At 53.0% G+C, this 8170-nt stretch overlaps 1 long non-coding RNA gene and 1 other non-coding gene across 2 annotated transcripts in view; one reads left to right on the forward strand and one right to left on the reverse strand.

Moving 5' to 3' along the window:
* Nucleotides 1–6360, reverse strand: part of LOC140422431 (uncharacterized) — a 98836-nt gene extending 92476 nt beyond the window's left edge. The window contains exon 1 of the long non-coding RNA XR_011947458.1: nucleotides 6278–6360. This is a non-coding gene — a long non-coding RNA (uncharacterized lncRNA). The remainder of the gene's footprint in view (nucleotides 1–6277) is intronic.
* A 1503-nt stretch (nucleotides 6361–7863) lies between these two features.
* On the forward strand, nucleotides 7864–7946 carry trnal-uaa (transfer RNA leucine (anticodon UAA)). The gene has a single exon. It is a non-coding gene; the product is annotated as a tRNA-Leu (tRNA).
* The last annotated feature ends 224 nt before the right edge of the window (nucleotides 7947–8170 follow it).

The raw sequence follows: 8170 nt of genomic DNA on the forward strand, positions 1-8170 counted from the left end.
CTCATTAAAGGTTCTCATCAGTAGCGGGGCCAGCAAGTCCATATATTTCCTATAGAATTCAACTGGGAATCCGTCTGGTCCCGGGGCCTTCCCCGCCTGCATGCTCCCAATCCCTTTCACTACTTCCTCCGTCTCAATCTGTGCTCCCAGTCCCACCCTCTCCTGCTCCTCCACCTTAGGAAATTCCAGCTGATCCAGAAAGCACATCATTCTCTCCTTCCCATCCGGGAGCTGAGCTTCATATAATCTTTCGTAAAATGCCATGAACACTCCATTCACTCTCTCCGCTCCCCGCTCCATCTCTCCCTCCTCATCTCTCACCCTCCCTATCTCCCTCGCTGCTCCCCTTTTCCTCAGTTGGTGGGCCAGCAACCTGCTCGCCTTCTCCCCGTATTCGTACTGTACACCCTGTGCCTTCCTCCATTGTGCCTCTGCACCACCCGTAGTCAACAAGTCAAATTCTACATGTAGCTTTTGCCTTTCCCTGTACAGTCCCTCCTCCGGTGCCTCCGCGTATTGTCTGTCCACCCTCAGAAGTTCTTTCAACAACCGCTCCCTTTCCCTACCCTCCTGCTTTCCTTTATGTGCCCTAATAGATATCAGCTCCCCTCTAACCACTGCCTTCAGCGCCTCCCAGACCACTCCCACCTGTACCTCCCCATTATCATTGAGTTCCAAGTACCTTTCAATACACCCCCTCACCCTTAAACACACCCCCTCATCTGCCAATAATCCCATGTCCATTCTCCAGGGTGGATGCTGTTGTTTTTCTTCCCCTATCTCCAGGTCCACCCAATGTGGAGCATGATCCGAAATGGCTATAGCCGTGTACTCCGTCCCCGTCACCTTTGGGATCAGTGCCCTTCCCAACACAAAAAAGTCTATCCGTGAATAGACTTTGTGGACATCGGAGAAAAACGAAAAACCCTTACTCCTAGGTCTACTAAATCTCCAGTGGTCTACTCCTCCCATCTGCTCCATAAAGTCCTTGAGCACCCTAGCTGCAACCGCCCTCCTTCCGGTCCTGGACCTCGATCTGTCCAGCCCTGGGTCCAGCACCGTATTAAAATCTCCACCCATTACCAACTTCCCCACTTCTAGGTCCGGGATTCGTCCTAACATACGCCTCATAAAGTTGGCATCATCCCAGTTCGGGGCATACACGTTCACTAATACCACCGCCTCCCCTTGCAATTTGCCACTCACCATCACGTATCTGCCCCCACTATCCGCCACTATAGTCTTTGCCTCAAACATTACCCGCTTCCCCACTAGTATGGCCACCCCCCTATTTTTTGCGTCTAGCCCCGAATGAAACACCTGCCCCACCCATCCTTTGCGTAGTCTGACCTGGTCTATCAGCTTCAGGTGCGTCTCCTGAAGCATAACCACATCTGCCTTAAGTTTCTTTAGGTGTGCGAGCACCCGTGCCCTCTTAATCGGCCCGTTCAGCCCTCTCACATTCCACGTGAACAACCGGGTTGGGGGGCTCTTTACCCCGCCCGCCCGCCCCCCCCCCCCCCCCGCCCCGCCCCCCTTGACGACTAGCCATCTCCTTTTTCAATCCAGCTCCTCACCCGGTTCTCACGTAGCCGTATCTCCCCCAAGCGGTGCCCCCCCCGCCCCGACCACCCCGTCCCATACCAGCTCCCCCTTCTCCCCAGCAGCAGCAACCCAGTTAACCCCCCCCGCTAGATCCCAAACTAGCGTAATTGCACCCCCCATGTTGCTCCCAGAAGTCAACAAACTCTGGCCGACCTCGGCTTCCCCCCGTGACCTCGGCTCACACTGTGCGAGGCCCCCTCCTTCCTGCTTCCCTGTTCCCGCCGTGATTACCATAGCGCGAGAACAAAGCCCGCGCTTCCCTTTTGGCCCCGCCCCCAATGGCCGGCGCCCTCAGCTCCTCATCCTCCCTCCCCCCCTCCCCCACGACATGGGGAAGAGAGAAACGTTACAGGGTCGCAGGATTAACAACTTGGGAAGTCATCTCTTCCCTCTTTTCCCCCCCTTCATCCCACATATTCACCCCCCCCACTTTGTCCCAAACGTTCTTTTTCTGGCCCGCTCACTCCAGTTGCTCCTCGACAATAAATGTCCACGCCTCATCTGCCGTTTCGAAGTAGTGGTGTTTCCCTTGATGTGTGACCCACAGTCTTGCCGGTTGCAGCATTCCAAATTTAATCTTCCTTTTGTGCAGCACCGCCTTGGCCCGATTAAAGCTTGCCCTCCTTCTTGCCACCTCCGCACTCCAATCTTGATATACGCGGATCACTGCGTTCTCCCACCTACTGCTCCGAGTTTTCTTTGCCCATCTGAGGACCATCTCTCTGTCCTTATTATCGGAGAAATCTCACCACTATGGCTTGAGGAATTTCTCCAGCCCTCGGTCTTCGCGCCATAACTCGATAGGCTCCCTCCACCTCCAGCGGACCCGTCGGGGCCTCCGATCACATTAACGAGTGCAGCATCGTGCTCACATATGCCCCGACATCCGCCCCTTCTACACCTTCGGGAAGACCAAGAATCCTTAAATTCTTCCTCCTCGCATTATTCTCCAGCACCTCCAGCCTTTCCACACACCTTTTTGTGTTGTGCCTCGTGCATCTCCGTTTTCACCACCAGGCCCTGTATGTCGTTCTCATTCTCAGCAGCCTTTGCCTTCACGACCCGAAGCTCCTGTTCCTGGGTCTTTTGCTCCTCCTTTAGCCCCTCAATCGCTTGTAATATCGGGGCCAACAGCTCCTTCTTCATCTCCTTTTTGAGTTCTTCCACGCAACGCCGCAGGAACTCTTGTTGGTCAGGGCCCCATATTAAACTGCCTCCTTCCGACGCCATCTTGCTTTGTGCCTGCCTTCCTGGCCGCTGCTCTAGAGGATCCACCGCAATCCGGCCACTTTCCTCTCTTTTTTCCATCCGTGTCCAGGGGGGATTCCCTTCTGGATTACCGCACAGTGATTTTTGCCGTTAAAATTGCCGTTGGGGCTCCTATTAAGAGCCCAAAAGTCCGTTCCACCAGGAGCTGCCAAAACGTGCGACTTAGCTGGTCATCGTCGCACCCGGAAGTCCACCACCACCTTCTCAAGGGGCAATTAGGGATCGGCGATAAATTTTGGCCCAGTGACAAGCATAGCCCAAGAATGAATAAAAATATTTTATCTTAATCTACAACACAGGAAGAAACAAATTCTAATGACAACTCAGTCCTCTTCCTCTTAACTTCAAGCTCTTTAACATCTTAATTTACAGAACTGCAACTTCCATTTATACAAATAAACATCCAGGTGGCATCATTGTGAGATTTAATTAGTTATATCGGGGACCACAGAAGGAGGCCATTTGGCCCATTGTGTCTGTAATGGTTCTTCGAACGAGCAATTTACCTACTGCTATTCCTTCACCTCCTCCCTATAGCCCTACACATTTTTCCTTATCAGATCACAATCTAATTCCCTTCTGCATGCTTTGAACCTGCTGTCACCACATTGTCAGGCACTGCACTCCAAACCCTAACCAATCGTGTAAAAGCAAATTATTTTCGTATTATGAATTATTTTAAACCTGTGCGCTCTCGCTCTTAATCCTTTCATGGCTGGCAACAGTTTCTCCCAATCTGCTCTGTGCATTTGAATACCCCAATTTTGAATACCTCTTATCAAATCTCCTCTCCACCTTCTTCCCTCTGAGGAAAACAGTCCTAACTTCTGCAACCTATCTTCGTAACTGAAGTTGCTCATCACTGAAAACATTCTCTTGAACTTCATCTGCCACCTGTCTGCCCATTCCACCACCTTGTCTATGGCCCTTTGTTCTACCCTGTCCTCACAATTCACAAGACATTCAAGTTTTGTATCACCCAGAAACTTTGAAATTGTGCCATATACACCAAGATCTAAGTCATTTATATCATGAAAGACATAGTCTCACACTGACCCCTGGGAAACTCCATTACAAATCTGCCACCAACAGGGAAAGTATCCATTAACCATTACCCTCTGTCTCCTGTCGTTCAGCCAATTTCTTACCCATGTTGCTACTGCCCCTTTTATTCCATCAATTTGTCATGTGAGAGTACCTTTAAGAAATGGGTGTTTAAGAAATGTACCTTTAAGAAATGGGTGTTTATCAGTGATGTCAGAGTGTGGGTGGAGCTGGGCTGTCTGTCAGCTTTTTACTTTCATTTTAGGCTATTTGCTGCAGGGTGTGTTTTAGTTTAGTTTTCAGAGCTGGATAGCTGCAGTCACAGCCAGAAGGGGTATTGGTCTCTCTCTCTCTCTGTAATCTAAAGAATGTAAATCGATCCTTTGGTGATTTAAAACTAATAACTGCTCTCAGTAGTGACTTTAACCTGATGTGCTTCTGTTAAAATTTCTTTTTTTAAGTCTTATGGATGTTAAAAGGACAGCTTAAGGATTACGTCGTGTTGTATTCTTTGGGGGTTGTATTTGAATTAATGGTTGCTCAGATGTTCACTGTATGTTTTAAAAAGGTTAACATGAGTTCATAGAATAAACATTGTTTTGCTTCAAAAAAACCCTTTCCATTTCTGCTGTACCACACCTGTAGAGTGGGCCGTGTGCTCCCCATACCACAATCTATTAAAAGTTGTGGGTCAGGTGAACTCCATGATACACTTTGGGGTTCTCTAAACCCTGGCCCAGAACAAATTACAAGTTTGTTCACAAGCCTGTTGTGCAGCACTGTATCAAACACATGTTGGAAATCCTTGCACACCACATCAACAGCATTGCCCTCATCAAAAAGGGGTGTTATGGGTGGAGCCTCTAATGCTATTTACATATCGTTCAGTTTCTTATCATTCATTTGCATGAGCTTTGACTTAGGACTGTCCTTCTTCTCATTCTTTTTGTCTTGCTGTATTCGTTGTGGCTGTTGTCTTCTCCTGTGATTTCTACCCCGTTTGTGTTCCCCTCTCTTTCCTCCCTCCTGGCTCGCCTCCATTTTTTTCCATGCCCCCCCTCTCTTCTTCTCTATTACCCCCTTTTTCTCTCGCTGAGTTTGGCTACACTTTCTTGTTTCCCCGGGTCTTCTTCCTCCCCACTTTCTCCTATTGCGTCTTGGCTACCTCTTCCTAGCTCTTGGCTACTTAGTTGCTGGCCACAAACAGGTCCCGGAACAATCGGGTGAATGGCTCCTATGTTTTGTGGAAGCCATCTTCCGACCCACGGATGGCGAATTTGATTTTCTCCCTTTGGAGAAATTCAGTCCGCCACTTTCGGACATGGCTCCACCCTCATCCCCACTACTTTGGACTTTGCCTCGAAGAAGGCTGTCCAGTACCCTGCAAGTCTGGGGCAAGACCAGAACATGTGGGCATGGTTGGCCGGGACACCTTTGCACCATTCACATCTGTCCTCCACCTCCGGGAAGAACCTACTCATTCGGATTCTGATCAAGTGGGCTCTATGTATCACTTTTAACTGCGTTAGGTTGAGTCTTGCGTACGTGGAGGTGGAGTTGACCCTATGCAGTGCTTTGCTCCAGAGTCCCCACCCTATTTCAAACCCAGGTCTTCTTTCCATTTCCTCCTCGTCACGTCCAGTTTGGCGCGGCCCTCTCTATCAGTCGTCCATACATGTCACTACAGTTCCCTCTGCCTAAAATGTCTGCGTCCAGTAGCTCTTCTAATAATGTCAGTTGCGGTGGTCGAGGGATGTCCATGTCTTCTTCTGTAGGAATGAAAAACCCACATTTGACATGTGATTATTAATTTTGTCCCAAATTATTGCATCTGGAAGTTTCCCCACTATTGAGGTTAAACTGACTGGCTTTGTAGTTTCTGGGCTTATCCTTCCACCCTGTTTTGAACAAGGTCATAATGTTTGTGATTCTCCAGTCCTCTGACACCATCTCTGAGTCTAAGGAAGACTGAACAACTATGGCCAAAGCGTCCGGAAATTCCACTCTCACTTCCCTTAGTATCCTTGGATGGATCTCATCCGGTCCCGGTGCCTTATCAACTTTAGAGATAGCCTATCCAATATCTCCTCTGTTTCACTTTTATAGCCATCTAGTGTATGAATTTCCTTCACTTTTACAGTGCCCTGGGAAGCATCTTCTTTCTTGATAAAGACAGATGCAATGTATTTAATACGTCAGCATTGTCTTTCATCTCCACGTGTAAATCTCCTTTTTGACCCTTAATCAGTCCTACTACACCTTTAACCACACATTTACTATTAACAAACCTATAGAAGACTTTACTACTTTTTATGTTAGCTTCCAACACATTTTCATATTTCCTCTTTGCTTCACTTACTTGTTTCGTCACCCCCTCTCTGAACCTGCTCTCCTGTACTTAGCCTGATTTTCAGCTGCATTTGAAACCTGCTGCCTGATCTGAGTATTGTCAGCTTCCCCTGTTTATGTTAGTTAGTAACTAATTCTAATTATTGAGATGCAAAAACACCTTGGCACGCCCCCCGGTGGCGAATGCGGGGATGAGACGAGGAGGCGGAGCCTGTGCGCAGGGCGGGGCCTGGGTGGATGGGCGGGGCAAGCCTCCGGGTGGGGCCTGCGCCGGAGGGCGGGGCTAATAGCGGGAGCAGTGGCGGGACTGTCATTAGGAGGCGGGGCTTGGAGGAGGAGACGGAGCCGGGAGAGGGCGGGGCGAGGAGCAGAGGCGGGGCCAGGCGGAGCCGGGAGTATCGGGCGGAGTCGGGCTAGGGGCGGAGCTAGGAGCAGAGGCGTGGTTGGGGGCGGCGTGGGAGAAGGGGCGGGTCCCGGAGCAGAGGCGGGGCAGGGGGGGGCGGGTCCCGGTGCAGGGCTGGGCGGGGCGGGAGCAGAGGCGTGTCTGGGGGCGGGTCCCGGAGCAGGGGCGGGGCTGAGGGGGGCGGGTCCCGGAGCAGGGGCGGGTCCCGGAGCAGAGGCGGGGCTGGGGGGGCGGGTCCCGGTGCAGGGCTGGGCGGGGCGGGAGCAGAGGCGTGTCTGGGGGCGGGTCCCGGAGCAGGGGCGGGGCTGAGGGGGGCGGGTCCCGGAGCAGGGGCGGGTCCTGGAGCAGGGGCGGGGCTGCGGGGGCGGGAGCAGAGGCAGGGCTGGGGGCGGGTCCTGGAGCAGAGGCGTGCCTGGGGGCGGGTCCCGGAGCAGAGGCGGGGCTGGGGGGGCGGGTCCCGGTGCAGGGCTGGGCGGGAGCAGAGGCGGGGCTGGGGGGGCGGGTCCCGGTGCAGGGCTGGGCGGGGCGGGAGCAGAGGCAGGGCTGGGGGCGGGTCCTGGAGCAGAGGTGGGGCTGGGGGTGGGTCCCGGAGCAGGGGCGGGGCTGAGGGGGGCGGGTCCCGGAGCAGGGGCGGGTCCTGGAGCAGGGGCGGGGTTGCGGGGGCGGGAGCAGAGGCAGGGCTGGGGGCGGGTCCTGGAGCAGAGGTGGGGCTGGGGGTGGGTCCCGGAGCAGGGGCGGGGCTGAGGGGGGCGGGTCCCGGAGCAGGGGCGGGTCCTGGAGCAGGGGCGGGGTTGCGGGGGCGGGAGCAGAGGCAGGGCTGGGGGCGGGTCCTGGAGCAGGGGCGGGTCCTGGAGCAGGGGCGGGGCTGCGGGAGCAGAGGCAGGGCTGGGGGCGGGCCCCGGAGCAGGGGCGGGTCCTGGAGCAGGGGCGGGGCTGCGGGAGCAGAGGCAGGGCTGGGGGCGGGTCCCGGAGCAGGGGGGGTTGGGGGTGGGGCGGGAGCAGAGGCGGGCTGTCCCGAGCGGAATGACGTCAGGCGCTTCTCTTGGTGCTCCAGTGTCCCGGGTGTCGCGAGCGGGATTAGCGGGGAAGCGGAGAGTCTGTTTCTCCAAGTCCGGTACACGATCTAATACCGGATACCTCGCTCGCACGGTGTAACATCATGGGGCCATGTTCCAGTCAGTTTGCCATCTCCTACCAGGATGGCCGAGTGGTTAAGGCGTTGGACTTAAGATCCAATGGACATATGTCCGCGTGGGTTCGAACCCCACTCCTGGTAGATGGATTTTTGCACTAAATTCAGCAGCAGTTACGTGTAATAAAATCTTTTAATTCCCTCATAATAGGATTCCAAACAAAATATCGCACTGCAAAAATATATGCAGTGTTTATACATTTAGTATTTTAATAATTTGTGGGTGTTAAAATTATATAAAATGGAACTTTTATATTCATCCTCGAATATTAACCAAAATTATGTAAAGCATGGCAAAATAGCAATCT

Source organism: Scyliorhinus torazame, chromosome 1 (genome assembly GCF_047496885.1).
Source record: "Scyliorhinus torazame isolate Kashiwa2021f chromosome 1, sScyTor2.1, whole genome shotgun sequence".
Taxonomy (NCBI): domain Eukaryota; kingdom Metazoa; phylum Chordata; class Chondrichthyes; order Carcharhiniformes; family Scyliorhinidae; genus Scyliorhinus; species Scyliorhinus torazame.